A 16,064-nucleotide genomic window follows, 5' to 3' on the forward strand; every position below is an offset into this window, starting at 1 on the left:
ACAAAAGGTTGCTTCTATAGCTATATTAGTTTGCTGCACCCTAAATGCTAACAATGAGCCCCAATTTAGCTGTCTTTTAAAGGAGAGTCCAAGATAATAAAATCTTGTTACTTTAACAACAGGGTCTCCCTGAATGTGGACATTTTGTACATTAGCCCATAAACCATTCTAAAAGACTTCTGGTGGTTAATTTTCAAATCAAGAGAGGACATAAAATCAGGAAAGGCATCCAAGGCTTTGGGCAAACTGATTGTTGTTTTTTGCTAAAATGGCAGCATCGTCTGCGTAAAGGAGCGCTGGAATAATGCGGGGGCCAACCCTCAGAAAGTCAAATTCCTTTTGCAATAAGTGGGCTTCAAGCAAATTTATATAAATAAGGATCAGGAAAGGGGCTAGAATACATCCCTGTCAAACGCATTCAGTTGAAACTAAAAATATTGTACGTTCACCCCCGGGCCCATAACAGATATTGACCATGGTGCTCCAATGTAGTCTCTTAAGAAGAGTGACCAGGGGTTCCTCTACCCTCAGATTGCCCAACATGTCCCACAGAGTAGCCCGACTGACAATGTTGAAAGCACACAGCAAGTCCATGGCTGCTAAAGGTAAAGGGCCCTTTATGGACTTGGTGTATTAGTCAAGGATGAGCGATAAGTTGAGACACTGCTCAAACATTTCCATTCCCTGTCTGAAGCCCTATTAGGGCTTTTGAGAGAATGTTATTTGAGCTAGCCTATCCCTCCAAGCATGCCAGTAGGACCCTACCCAGGATCTTAATTGTAGAGTCTATTAGAAAAATTGGCCTGTAACACGCCGGGGAGGATTTATCACCTTTTTTGATAATTGGTACCAGTAGCCTCTTTCCAGGTTAAAGGGAGTGTGCCAATAATGGCAGCTCTCAAAATGTTGGTACGCAAAGGAGCCTAGAGATCAAGATTATCTTTCAACAAATCCATTGGGAACCCATATGGCCCCAAGGCTTTCTTACGCATACCTTGTTTAACAGCTACCTCCATTTCCTTCACTGTGATAGACCAACGAAACTGAAGAGCCTATTCCCTATCATTATCTGAATTGAGCACCAATTCTTTTTGGCCTACCCCCTTATTATAGGGATTAAAATACAGGAAAAATGTGTAAGCCAGGCAGTCTCTCAAATCAAATCATTAACATTTATAAAGCGCGCTACTCACCCGTGCGGGTCTCAAGGCGCTAGGGGAAAAAGGGGGGGGGTTATCGCTGTTCGAACAGCCAGGTCTTTAGGAGTCTCCGGAAAGCGGAGTGGTCCTGGGTGGTCCTGAGGCTGGTGGGGAGGGAGTTCCAGGTCTTGGCCGCCAGGAAGGAGAAAGATCTCCCACCCGCCGTGGAGCGGCGGATGTGAGGGACAGCAGCGAGTGCGAGGCCAGAGGAGCGGAGGAGGCGGGTGGGGACGTTGAAGCTGAGGCGTCTGTTGAGGTATTCCGGTCCCTTGTCGTAGAGGGCTTTGTGTGCGTGGGTGAGAAGTCGGAAGGTGATCCTTTTGCTGACAGGGAGCCAATGCAGGTGTCTCAGGTGTGCGGAGATGTGGCTGCTGCGGGGTATGTCGAGGATGAGGCGGGCCGAGGCGTTTTGAATGCGTTGCAGGCGATTTTGGAGTTTGGCTGTGGTCCCGGCGTAGAGGGTGTTGCCGTAGTCCAGGCGGCTCGTGACGAGGGCGTGGGTCACGGTTTTTCTGGTGTCGGCGGGGATCCAGCGGAAGATCTTGCGGAGCATGCGGAGGGTGAGGAAGCAGGCGGAGGACACAGCGTTGACTTGCTTGGTCATGGTGAGAAGAGGGTCCAAGATGAAGCCGAGGTTGCGGGCGTGGTCTGTGGGGGTCGGGTCGGTGCGGTGCCGAGGGCCGTGGGCCACCAGGAGTCGTCCCAGGCGGACGGGGTGTTGCCGAGGATGAGGACTTCCGTTTTTTCAGAGTTCAGCTTTAGGCGGCTGAGCCTCATCCAATCTGCGACGTCCTTCATACCCTCTTGTAGGTTGGTCTTGGCGCTGGCGGGGTCCTTGGTGAGGGAGAGTATAAGTTGGGTGTCGTCGGCGTAGGAGGTGATGATGATGTCGTGCTTGCGTACGATGTTGGCGAGGGGGCTCATGTAGACATTGAAGAGTGTCGGGCTGAGTGATGAGCCTTGGGGTACGCCGCAGATGATCTCGGTGGGTTCTGAGCGAAACGGAGGGAGGTAAACTCTTTGGGAACAGTTTGAGAGGAAGGAGGCGATCCAGTCCAGGGCCTGGCCTTGGATCCCGGTGGAGCGGAGGTGGGTGATTAGGGTGCGGTGACAGACGGTGTCAAAGGCAGCCGAGAGGTCGAGCAGAATGAGGGCAACTGTTTCACCGTTGTCCATCAGGGTTCTGATGTCGTCAGTGACTGAGATGAGGGCAGTTTCAGTGCTGTGGTTGGTTCGGAATCCGGTTTGTGAGGGGTCGAGCAGGTTGTTGTCTTCCAGGAAGGTGGTCAGCTGTTTGTTGACTGTCTTCTCTATTACTTTGGCTGGGAAAGGCAGAAGAGAGATGGGGCGGAAGTTTTTTAGGTCGCTCGGGTCAGCCGTAGGTTTCTTTAGTAGGGCGTTGACTTCGGCGTGTTTCCAGCATTCGGGGAAGGTAGCAGAAGAAAAAGAAGAGTTGATGACGGTCTGGAGGTGCGGGGCGATGATGTCGTCGGCTTTGTTAAACATGAAGTGCGGGCAGGGGTCCGAAGGGGTGCCGGAGTGGATAGAGTTCATGATGGATTTGGTTTCTTCCGTGTTGATGTGGGACCGTTGTTGAGGGTGATGGCCGTGGATGCCGGTTCGGTGGTGTATGGTTGGGTCTGGTGTCCGAAGCTGTCGAGGAGGTCGCTAATCTTGCGATGGAAGAAAGTGGCGAGGGATTCGCACAGATCCTGTGAGGGCGTGACGGCGTTGGCGTTGGCGCTGGGGTTGGAGAACTCCTTGACGATGCTGAAGAGTTCTCTGCTGTTGTGTTCGCGGGTAGCGTTCTTGAGGGCGGTCATGTTGTCAGCGGTGCGGTCCTTGCGCCAGGCTTTCTCAAGGGCGCAACAAGTTTTCTTTGATTCTTTGAGGGTGTCAGAGAACCAGAGAGGTTTTTTGGTGTTGGTCTGTCGATGCATGCGTTTGAGGGGAGCAAGGATGTCTGCGCAGTTGGAGATCCAGTTTGTGAGGTTAAGGGCTGCGTCGTTGGGGTCGGTGGTGAGGGTGGGTTGGTTGGCGGCGAGTGCGGAGAAGAGTTGCTCTTCGGGGATCTTGTTCCACTGTCGACGAGGGATGGGTTGGGTGCGGAGGTGGCGGGTCTCGCGTCGGAATGTGAAGTGGACGCAGCTGTGGTCGGTCCAGTGTAGGGCGGAGGCGTGGCTGAAGAAGACGTGTTTGCTGGCGGAGAAGATGGGGTCAAGCGTGTGTCCGGCGATGTGGGTGGCGGTGTTCACCAGTTGTTTGAGGCCGAGGTTGGCGAGGTTGTCGAGCAGGGTGGTGGTGTTGGGGTCGTTGTTTTGTTCCAGATGGAAGTTGAGGTCACCTAGGAGGATGTAGTCCGGCGAGGCGAGGGCGTGCGGGGAGATGAAGTCGGCGATGGCGTCGCTGAAAGGGGCGCGTGGGCCGGGAGGACGGTAGACGAGGGATCCTCTGAGGGTGGTCCTCGGATCGGTGCGAATCTGAAAATGCAGGTGTTCAGCGGCGAGAGGGGTGTCTTCGGTGGAGGTGGTGACGCTGATGGAGTCTTTGAAGACGATGGCGATACCTCCTCCTACCTGGTTGGTGCGGTCTTTTCTGGAGATCTTGTAGCCTTCGGGGATGGCAGTGGCGATGCCAGGGGCAGAGGAGGCGTTCATCCAGGTCTCCGTGATGAAGGCGACGTCCGGTGCTATGGAGTCCAGGAGGTCCCAGCGTTCAATGGCGTGTTTGTGGACGGAGCGAGCGTTGACTAGGATGCACTTGAGGTGGTTGATGGCGCGTGGGCTTGTGGTCGTGGTTGTTGCGTGGTGGAAGGTGCGTTTGCAGGAGTTGCAGGCGAAGGGTCCATGGGTGCGTTTGGGGTGAGCTTGGAAGCAGGTGTTGGAGCGTCCTGGGTTGAGGGCGTGGAGGGTGGTGGGGTCGTAGCGGGTCAGCTGGGCTTGGGAGAGCTGGGGACCAGGGGTCGTGGCGCTGGGCGTGGGCCAGGCGCGGGCCAGGCGCAGACGGGCGCAGACGGGCGCAGACGGGCTTGCCTCTGGCGCGCCTCTGGCGCGCCAGTGGCACGCCCGCTGCGCAGTCGCGCAGCGGCCGCCATATGAGGTAGGGGGGGGGAGGGGTCAGGTGGGGGGGAATGGGAGCTGGGGGGCGGGGGCGTGCAGGAGGTCGCGGCGGGAAAGCGCGAGGGAGGGGGGGACAGGTAAAGTGAGAAGAGCTGGGGAGGGGGGGTTTAAGGGTGGAGGGGGGTGAGTGTTAGGAGATTTAGGAGATAAGGGAGAAAGATAGGAGTAGGGTTGAGAAGATAGGGGAGGGGGGGTTGTAGAGGTGGGTGAGGGTGAGAGATAGAGTGAGAGGATAGGAAGATAGGTAATAGAGGGGGTGAGGGAGGGGGGAGAGATAGAGAAATAGATAGAGAAAATAGATAGGGAAATCGATAGATAGGGAAATAGATAGAGAGATAGGAAGATAGGAGGAGGTGGAGAGTGAGGGAGTTAGATAGTGGGATAGAGAGATAGAGAGATAGGTAGATAGGAGGAGTGAGGGAGGTAGATAGTGAACGGGTTAGATAGGAGAGATAGAGAGGGGGATGCAAGTGGGGGAGGGGGATGAGGCAGGAGCAGGAGGGCAGGCGCGGGGAGAAGAGGACGGAGGAGGCAGAAGAGCCGAAGACAAGAAGAACAAAAGACAAGAAGAACAGAAGAACAGAAGAACAGAAGACCGGAAGGAGAGAAGAAAGGAAGATCAGAAGACCGGAAGGAGAGAAGAAAGGAAGACCGGAAGAACACAGAAGAACATAGAAGAACACAGAAGAACACAGAAGAACACAGAAGAAGATACAGAAAAACGAAGAACAGAGGGCAGAAGACCACAGAAGAAGATGAGGAAGAAGAGAAGAAGAGTGAAGACGGGGGAAAGAAGAGTACAGAAGAAGATTACAGACGAGGAGCGAGGAGGAAGAACAGAAGAACAGAGAAGAAGAAAAGAAGAAAAGAAGCAGGAGCAGGAGAGAGGGTGAGTAGCGCGGGGCAGAGCGAGGGGCTGGGAGGGGGGGGTACTTACTGTGAGGTGGGTCTCAGGAACTCAGGAACCTGGAGGAGCTGCAGCGGCAGGGGGAGCGACCTACCCTTGGGTCAAGGGTCGCTACCACTGTCGCGCAGCGGCTGCCATATGAGGTGGGGGGGGAGGGGTCAGGTGGGGGCGAATGGGAGCTGGGGGGCGGGGGCGTTCAGGAGGTCGCGGCGGGAAAGCGCGAGGGAGGGGGGGACAGGTAGAGTGAGAACAGCTGGGGGAGGGGGGTCTAAGGGTGGAGGGGGGTGAGTGTTAGGAGGTTTAGGAGATAAGGGAGCTGCAGTGGCAGGGGGAGCGACCTACCCTTGGGTCAAGGGTCGCTGAAATTCAACACTCAATATTACAAGGGGGTCCCTCTGAAATGAATTGACAATTTATAACCTCCCAAATTTTCTCATGTCCCTTGAGCACCCTGCAACCAGCAAGTTATATCAGGCTTCATTTTTTAAGTTCATCCTTTCTAGATTTAATTGCGGCTTTGTATGCTTTACACACACCAATTATCGCTTCCCTATTCTTTTGTATGCCATTAAGGGCAGTTTTTAGTTGTTTATGCACTTTTGTGCAGGTACTATTAAACTACAGAGAAAGGGCAGAGAGAGGAAAATGTTGTTTCAATGTTAAGGCATGAGATATAGCTAAACAAACATTCTCAAAATCCTTAACTAAAGAGACAGGAGAGGCTTCTGTAGCCAAGCACCTATTAATTAGCTCATAATTTTTAAGCACAATTGTCCTTTCAAAGAGTTTTGGATAAACACAATCCCATTTTATTCTGAGCCCTTTGTTTGTGCTGAATGTAGCGAGGGTGACTGACGGGTTAGGCTCAGCTAATGCGTCGTCTAGGTTTAAGGAGGCTACTAGGGCATTATGGTCGCTAGCGCAGTGTGGGATAATCTTAAATTTGGCTACTGACCAATTAAAATCGTTTGTAACTAACAGAAAATCAATAGTGCTGAACTTATTCCCTCCAGTAAAAGTTGGATAGTAACTAGGAAATGCTTTCACACAGTCATTCAGGAATACTAAATCAATAGATATTAAAATTGTATTCAAGGCAACCCCATAATAAAAATGTCTAAAACGTGACACTGCCTGGCCTTCCTTATTTAAAATGCCGAAAACCCTCGAGTCACTAAACTCACATGTTAGCCTATTAACATGCCTAACCACAACAAACAAAGCGGGCGACTAGTGGTTCTTGCCTTCACTATTGCCTCATTCAGCATGACTGCAACTTTTGTATTTAGATGATCAAATAAGTTGTGATGGGAATTTATGATCAGCAAGTCTACAGTGCCCAATCCAAAGAGCAGTAGCATTCAAAGCCATGGAGAGGTGCCTAATAATTTGACTTTTACCTTATTACACTTCATAGAAATCAAAGTAAACAAGCCTCCCGTTGCTGTCCCAGAAACAGCAGGAACAGCATGGTTACAATAAGGAAGGAAGCCATTTATATGAAAGTTTTCGAATGCCCAAAGTCTCTTTAAAGCAAATCAAATCAACGTTTTTAACAAAACCCCTCCAACCCTCTTTCACAATTTTCGAACGAATCCCAGCAGTGTTCCAGAAACACAGAGTAAAGGTTTTCTCTGAAGGAGATGACTTAGAAACAATGCTCGCGCTTTGTCCTGGATCCTTTGGGGGGGGGGGCTAAAAGCCCTGAATAGTCCATAGGAGAGTCAGGTGTAATGGTGCTTGGTATTAAACAGGGGTGTAAGTGGACAACTGGATGTCAGTAACGCTTAAGGCAGAAAAACGGTTACTAAGCGGTTACGAAGAGGGTTGAGGACAAACTGCTAGATTGGCATTTTCCTGCTGTTTGGCAGATACCCCTATGCAATGTCCGTGAAAGTCTATACAAGTAGCCAAAGGTAAAGCTCTAACTCAGTAGGGGGTGTCAGCTAAGTGTCTTAAAACCGATAGTAGATTCCTTACCACCCACTGGGGATCTAAAAGTAACAGCTACACAATCCTCCACCGTTGTTTTTGGTTGTTGGCCCACCCCAACACTCTTCTCACCATCAGTAATTTCAGTAGTTCATATGAGAGATCATCAACCCAGCCTGAGCTGAATCTAAACCAATGTGCAGTTTTACATTTCAAATCCTCCTCAGAATCTCTCTTTCCTTTCTGTTTAAAGACGGAACATGGTCAAGAATAATAATATAATGAGTTGATTCGGATGGGAGATGTAAGTGCTGCCGATGTAGATGAATATGTATAGTTTGACCCACGTTCTGATTAATTAACTCCCTTGTAGCTCTAGAGGGCCCATTGTTTCCAGAAATGATGATACCCCTGAGCAATCGTTGCTAGGTCCTTGGGAGCAGTTTGAGAGACTGCCATTATCTTAGACGGAAACTCAACAGATCCAAGGGGGGACTGAGTGGGCTGAGAGGGCAAATTGCCGGGCTAAGCGTTTGCATGTAGTCCTGGGCAGATTGAATAATCTTTAAGTAATCCTTTCCCAGCAAATTAGACTTCGATTTACCAGAAGAGGCCTCTATTTTTCTAAGCCTCTGGTTGATTGTGTCTGTCAGGGCCGCTCTTAAAGATCTGACCAATAGTTTCAGTCTGGTAAATAAGTTGCCACTCTGGGCTTTTAGCAATGCATCAAGTTGCTCCACCAAAAGGGAAGTGGAGCTTACTTGTTGGATCTCATTAATAGATGAAAGACCACTAGTCCCACTCATCATTGGAGGTTGGTGTTTTATTTTCAGAGGAATCTGCTCCCTTCATCTGCTTTTTTGGCAGGTGGTTAATCTAATTGGGAGGTGGGTTCTATAACATCCATTAGTGAGTCCAGAGCGGAGATCACCACCCCACATTGCCCATCTAAATGGCTACGATCCTGTACATCTCTGTCCTTCTTACTGGAGTCAATACTTAGGCCGCTAGTCGGTGAGTACTGTTACTAGCTGCCCTTTCCACCCCTGGTTGGATTTGAAGGGGGCTCTAGTCCGAGTAGATGCACTGCTGCTGTCCCTGTGTATCAGCAGTTGAGTGGCAAAGGATAAAAATATTGACTGTCGCTAAGCTGCATCAATTTGTTCCTCCTTTCCTCCACCTGACCAGTATTGGTTTCTTATACCTCCATAACTTATGAAAGATGTTTGTGATGGAGGGAGTATTTACTGTTGTTGTCAGGGTGGCCTTTATATCACATGGACCCAGTATTTTCTATTTGCCTGTGGACAGCAATATTGTGACAGGGGAACAGGGATCCTGCAGAAACTCAAAAGAATGTCCAATAATTTAACAACCTCGTATAGTAAAAATTACCTTAAGATAGCTTGATGAAAAAGGGGTGACCCAGCCCCGCATCCTCTGGCTGCAGAGAGGCTCAGATGTGCTCATTCTTGGCCCAGTCTTTGCCAGGGAAGTGCCCTGGCATACCCCATGTAGTGGGACTGTTGACGTCCTTTATGCATCTGCCTGATGTGTGGAATGCAGTCAGAGCAGCCCGCCTGGCATGAAGAATGTGGTCATGCCAGGCGGTGTACAGGATTGTGGTCCCTGAAGTACTGGTGTAGTAGCAGCAGCAAGGTAAGTGCTCCCGTGAAGCAGGGCTGTTGGTGTCCTTTATGCGCCTGTCTAGCATGAAGAATGCAGTCAGAGCAGCCTCTCTGCTGCACAGGATTGTGGCCTCTGAAGACCTGGTGCAGCGGCAGCAGCAAGGTAAGTGCCCCAATGCACTGGGACTGTTGGTGTCCTTTATGTGCCTGCCTGGCACAAAGAATGCAGTGAGAGCGGCCTCCATGCCTCACAGGATTGTGACCCCTCAAGTCCTGCTGCAGTGGCAGCAGTGAGGTAAGTGCCCTGCACAACTGGACTGTTGTAGTACTTTATGCTCCTGCGTAGTGTAAAGAATGTGGTCAGAGCAGCCTCCGTACCACACAGGATTGTAGCCCCTGGGGTCCTGATGCAGTGGCTGCAGCGAGGTAAGTGCCCTGTAACGTGTCCAATTAGTCAAGCGTATGGTCAAATTAGTTACTTGGACCTAAAGACAGTGTATGATTGCCTATATGCACCATGACCTAGTCCCAGGAATGCAGACTACAGATTTGGAACGCTAATCCACATGAAGAGGCAAACTAACGGATAGGATCTCTATCTTTGAAACATGTGAAGTGTTACCACATCCTTTAAGGATCTGAGGTCTGGGACTCCACCTAACTGTGTGAGGTTCAAAGTGGCCTTTGCCTAGGTGGACCAGTAACTTTTGCTGATATGTTGGAAGGTGCACCAAGGTCATAACCTCTAGAGACATTTGCGATAAATTAACCAAGATTTAGTTTAGCCAACAAAAGCAGTGGAAATTGAAACTGGAATTCATTGAAAAAGGTAAGGCATCTATTTTATGCAAATATGTACAATAAGTCTGGGAAACAGAAATGACACAGGCACTCCACATTCTGGATAGAGGTAAATGGCAAAAGTATCACAAAAGTGTTTTTAGTTGAGGATCTGATGAAAGATTGATACAAAACCTTTTTTGTCTATTTAACGTAGGATGGACCCTGGTAGGAAAACTATCTCTTAACCCCAGTAATCTCACAGTAACCTAGGTCTGCAGGTAAACATTAAAACCTACCACTGTAAACTCTGTGTTAGAAATTGGGTTTCTAGTTGGCAGAGGTTTGCAGACTATCCAAGTAGGGACCATAATCCTAGTCAGGGTAAGTCCGTTTCACTCCCTAAATTAACCGGTGTTCGCCTACTTATGGCTTGGTACAGAGCAGTCAGACTTAACTTAAGGGGCAATGTGTAAAGTATTTGTGCAAAACTTAAATTAAAATAACATGATGAAAGAATCCACACCAGTTTAGTAAAGTAGAGAACATTTGCATGAGTAAAACGAGACCAAAATGACAACAATCTAATAAGTGGAAGTTGAGATATACATTTTTAAAGATTAAGGGCCTGATTACAACTTTGGAGGAGGTGTTAATCCGTCCCAAAAGTGACGGTAAAGTGACGGATATACCACCAGCCGTATTACGAGTCCATTATATCCTATGGAACTCGTAATACGCCTGGTGGTATATCCATCACATTTGGGACGGATTAACACCTCCTCCAAAGTTGTAATCAGGCCCTAAATGTGAAAACAGTGCTTATAAGTCACTAGTGGTCAAAAGGTTACTTGTGGTCGAGAGGGACCAGTGCAAATCCAAAATCCAGGCAAACCACGATGGAGGGTAGACCAGCTACAGAGACCACGCAGGGTCTGCTGGAACAGTAAGTTTGATGAAGCAAAGCCTTGACGTCAAGAGCATGATGTTTCAGAATTTTCCACGCAATCGGGCCACTGTGTCATCGTTGGGCTCCACTGAAGTAAATATGATGAATTGTCATCAAGCTGTGCAGAACGTTGTCGTTGAGCCGAGCAGGCTGTGAATCTGCTGTCATCGAGCTGTTTTTGCATATGGGTCGAAGGAGCGATGTGGTGGAATTTTGAACGCACTTGAGGGGATGCATCGATTTTTGCAGAAATCAGCTGCAGAACCCATTTCTGAGGCCCAGAGCTGGAGGGGGCACCTCAGACAAGGGTAGAACTCACAGTGTACAGGGTCTAGCAGCATCAGGAGATTTGCAGGCAGTCTTTGATGTCCATGATACTGCAGGAGATCAGGGGGCAAGATAACAAGTGCTTGGAGAAACTTAAGTTCAAGAATATAGAGAACAAGTACACTCCTTCTCACTGCAGGCAAGAAAGCAGCAGGCCAACACAGCAAAGCAAGTATAATACTGGCAGTTCCTTCTACATCACAGCACTCAGCAAGCAGTAGGCCAACACAGCAATGTAATTGCAGAGTGCCAGTCCCTCCTGGCAGCACAGCAGTCCTTCGTCCTGGCAGAGTGTCCTTGGGTCCAATAGAGTTCTGATTTGATGAGGTTTGGGGTCCAGTATATATACCCAAATGTGCCTTTTAAATAGGGGAAACTTCAAGTTGGCCTGTTAAGACAACAAGGTCCCTGCCCTTCCTTCCCTGGCTCCAGACATTCTAAAAGGGGCTTGCAGCCCTTTGTGTGAGGATAGACATGGACCTATTCAGATGTGTCAGGTCCTTCTACCCATCAGCCTGGTGATTGGCCATAAGGATGCAAATGTCACACCCTAGCTCATTTTGTGTGTGACTGTCTAGAGAGAATGCAAAAAGCCCAGCTGTCATCCACACCAGACTTGTATTCAGAGGCAGGAAGTGGCATTTTCAGACTTACAATTTCAAATCCGAGTCCACCATAAGTTGTGATTTTAAATTGTGAGTCCAGAGACATCAAACTCCACATTTCTAACTTTTCCCAATTGAAAGTTACACTAAAGGATGCTTCAAGGTAACACCAATGTTAACCCATGGGAGAGATAAGCCTTGCAGTAGTGAAAAATGAATTTAACAGTTTTGTACTACCACGGCATATTAAACTTAAAAGCACATGTCCAACTTTCTAAATACTCTGCACCCTGTCCTATGGGTATTAATGTTATCCAGAGGAGTGCTGTGGGCAACGTCCTAAGCTTTCTCAAAGGCTGATAGTAATAGAGTGAATTTGTGCAAGATCTAGAGATTCACCTCAATGAACCATTTGAAATTCTGTCTCAAAAGTCTTTTGCCAGTCATAAAGCTCTAACAGGGCAAAAGGAAATAGGAATGTAATTGCATAGATGGGCTCCATGAGGTCAGACTTGCTGGTTCCTGAACCTGGGGTATGTTTGCAAGATGGATCAATCATAGTTGCAGAGAGCGCTACATCATTTGGCACACTTCTGAACCTTTTTCTGCCCCTGTGTTTACCTTTGGATTGTTCTGAATTTTGAAATTTGTCAGTGAGGGCTACCCTTAGATCATATTTTAAACACTTCAGAAATAAAACATTTATAAGACCTATCTTTCACAGAAATTGCATTATCTTCCGACTGTTACTCCAGGTGCACAGAAACTTTGTAGCACTTAGTATTATGCCCCATTTTTCAGTGGGAGAGCTTGTTTATCTCACCTTTTTAGGAAACGTGGTAAAATACCCATTTCCACATATTCCTGCTGGTTTTGTTTCAGGTCATTGCTTATGAACCTTTCCTTGGTACTCTTCCTTCTTCCCTTTCCTGAGAAAATGTTATGCCCTGATAGCATAGTTGCTACTCGTTGATAGCCCTCAAACCCTGTTCTTCTTGAGAGAAATGCATGGGTCTACCTCTCCTAGTCCTCATTTAGCTTTCACAAGCAAAGATCCAAGAGCAATATCGAACAAAGATCTCCACAGCCTTTTCCCCAGAAGTCTGCAATTTTTCCACCCAGGTTGTGAGAAAAGCTTTTTATAAAGTAAACCCATCAGTGATTTGTGATGTGCCCCCAAACTTATCATAGGGAATTTTACAGACAATCACCTCAGAAGTTTCTTAGCCCTTCATGTGTTTTAAAAGAGTGGCTTTTTGAAACTTACAGACTTATACACATTTTTTTGGCTGTTATTGCGTGTCACAGATGCTCGCCTCCAACTCCTATCCATCTTGGGTCCTGGGCATTATTGGCCACACATTCCACCCGTAGCTCAGGGCATTGTCACTGTAGATGTCATCCGTGGAGCATGACAGATGTCATGCCACCCAGGATTGTGGCTTTCACATGCATGCTGCCTAATTATTAAACCAGTCACAAGCACAATCTTGGCCCCATGCAGGCACCCTGAAAGCTACAAATGTGTGATCCATTGGACGGGCAGGCTATGGTAGGATGCGAGAATGTACTGGAAGATTTTAGTATCTACCAATGGATTCAAGGATTTAGGATTTACTGCAAGATTCAAAGATCCAACAGTCTATAAAATCATACAGAGGGTATGGCAAGGTATTTGACTTTCCTCCCTGTTGAGGACAAGAAGCCTCTTCTCAAGCCTCACTTTTCACCAGTGTTCTTTTGTTTTGGTTCAGCTCATCACGTGTGACTCTGGCTCCCCATTCAAGATTATCTTCAAGCCAGACCAGGACATCAAGAACATATTTCCAGGACTTCTCTGTTTGCTGTATATCTTGAAATATCATCTGAAACATTAGCTGCTTACTGGAATTTAAACACACACCTCTACATTTGTGTTTTAAAAATCTCTTTAGAGCCTCTGCTGTGTTTTATACAGATCCTTTGGGAACCTTTGCTTCTGATTGGTTTCTTAAGTTGTGGAGTATTAACAACTGTTATAGAACATTGGAACAAGAGCAGTCTCATGGCAGTTCATTTGGAACTAACTTGATAAAAGTACTGTGTCACTGAAATGTTGAATGTTCACCATAGTGCATCAGTTACTAGAGTAAATCGTGTTCATGTATTATTTCCTGTACAATGTTACCGTTCAAGTGAACTTAATATAATTGAAAATAACTGCATGCATTTTAAGTTGATGTAAGAGCAGAGAGTAACAGCAGTTTTGTGTTCTCTTCAGTATAAACAAGTTGAATATCTTACAGGATTGTGACTGTAGAGGTGGGCTGGGGTAAAAACAAATATCTTTCTCTATCAATGGCACATATAGTTTCTATACCTTTTGCTTCACCTTGAAAATAGCTCACTGAGGGGCAATTTCTGCTGGTTATCTTGTGACACTTTCTTGAAAAGTATACCTTTGCATGAAGAAATGTAAAACTGTATATCAAAGAACCACATTTGTCCCTAAAAGCATTGGGCCAGATTTGCAATGTTTTGGTATAGGGCAGCACTGCAAGTCTTCTTCCTGCACTGCCCTGATTCAAAACAAAAAGACATGAATGTGCCATATCTACGAGATACAACCCATTCCTGTCATTTTCCCCTGTGCTGGCACACAAATTACTGCTGTGCACTAATGCAGGCACTCTTGCACCATGGTGAAAAGGTGCCTGCATTGCGGGAATTATTGTTTTTGTAAAGGACGGGGCACCTTGATGCACAAAAACAATCCCAAGAGGAGATTTCCTCTTTCTATGTGTGCTGCAAAATCCAGCACACATAGAAAGAGGAAAAAACCGGGAGAAATAAAGATATTTCTCCCTGTTGTGTACTTCTATCCCACCGCTGGGAAATCTGGATGTGTGTCAAAATCCATGGGTGTTGCGTGGGAGCACCCACGCAACACCCAGGGAAACGCTACCGGCGACAAAGTAAGGCAACGCAGTGACTTGTGCTGCGTTGCCTTACTCCATATCTACGAGGCCATGTAAGGCCACATAAAGTGGCTTTGCGTGGCCTTGAGGATATGTGTCAGTAGCCTGCGCCCAATGTGTAAAAAAAATGTGACGCATCGGTTGCACAGGCTGCTTGTAAATCTTGCCCATAGATTTGAAAATGCTCATGCAACATTTGGCCAGGGCCTGGAGCATTCCCCTACATGGATATTCTCCACCCTGTATAGAGTATGACTGGGTTCAGTGGAGTTTGGGAATAACTGCGAGTCCAGCCCATGTACCTATAGAACTTACAGCACATCAGCTTTGCAGTTGTACTGTGGGTTATTCTTTTTTATTTTTATTTTTTATTTTTTTATTTTTTTTATTCCAAATAACTGTGCAATCAGAATGGTTTAGTGGTTCTGTGTATATATGCTTTACCTTGAGTTCTGAGAAACTCTGTCAGATTTGTCAAGTGAATACATGTAAAATGGCCATAGAGGTGATTTCTGAATCCACTGGTGAAGCTATGAATCCTGTAGCATAAATGGTGTACTAGTTAATTCATTTTTGATGGGTATTATCCAGTCTATCTACCTTGACCACCAATATCCTCACCGGAGTTAGGGGATGTTCTACCTTTCCCCTTATATTTCCATATTTATCCTGCTTTGTGCAGTCAGTAGCCATTGGCAATCCGATTGCGAGGGATCACTCTTCAAACAGGATTTGAATTCCATATTCAGCCAAGGGACAAATTGCACTCTTACCCAATCAAATTCATTAATATTTTTCAATTTAAATGCATTTTCTGAGGATCATCCTCAATTCAGCCTTGGGGCTGGAAAATAACCCATCAACCCAGTCATATGTTTAACCCTTTGAAATTCACAGGGCCCCTTTTTGTAAGACTAATATTAAAAAAAATCCAAAAAAATGGCCATTCTGTGTAAAGTTCTAGTTTCATTTATTCCACATTTGCTTATAATTCTGTCCTGTAGTTTATCTTCTAACAAAGTGTAAAATGTCCAAATAGAGCTAAAACGAAGTATTATTCATGTTACCACCCACTCCCCTTTAAACTTCTGATGTCTGGATGGATTGACATAAAAGTTGACATTCCAAATCTTAACAAAATGTGCTAATTGTGTTCCAAATTGTCTGTGAATTTGAAAAAAGGATGGTAAAGTTAAACTTAACAATATCTGAATAGTTACTATAACTGACTCTACGATGTATGGATATATGTGCAAATGTATTATGCTACCTAATACTACTGCTTAGTATGGGAGGGCCCATGATTCTAGAGTTGCTAATAATTGAGTGAGTATAATGCCTTGCATTTAACAAGGATAATAATTATCATATAAATCTGTGGACTATAGCGATTACATAGCGCCTGATTACGAGTCTAGGGTTACTAATCCGCCAGACTCGCATTGGTGGACAGGACTGCCACTGCGGTGGCAGTCTGACCGCCATATTATGACCCTGGTGGTCAGACCACCAGGGAACCACTGTCTACGCCGGGATAGGTGATCCCAATGGGTTGATGGCAGGTGCAGGTTGCAATTAGCCAGTGCGGTGTTGCATGCAGTGCCACCCTGCTGATTAAGACCTGGTTCTCAACTAGCCATGGCGGTTTCACAGTCATGAAT

This window comes from Pleurodeles waltl, chromosome 1_2 (genome assembly GCF_031143425.1).
Source record: "Pleurodeles waltl isolate 20211129_DDA chromosome 1_2, aPleWal1.hap1.20221129, whole genome shotgun sequence".
NCBI lineage: Eukaryota > Metazoa > Chordata > Amphibia > Caudata > Salamandridae > Pleurodeles > Pleurodeles waltl.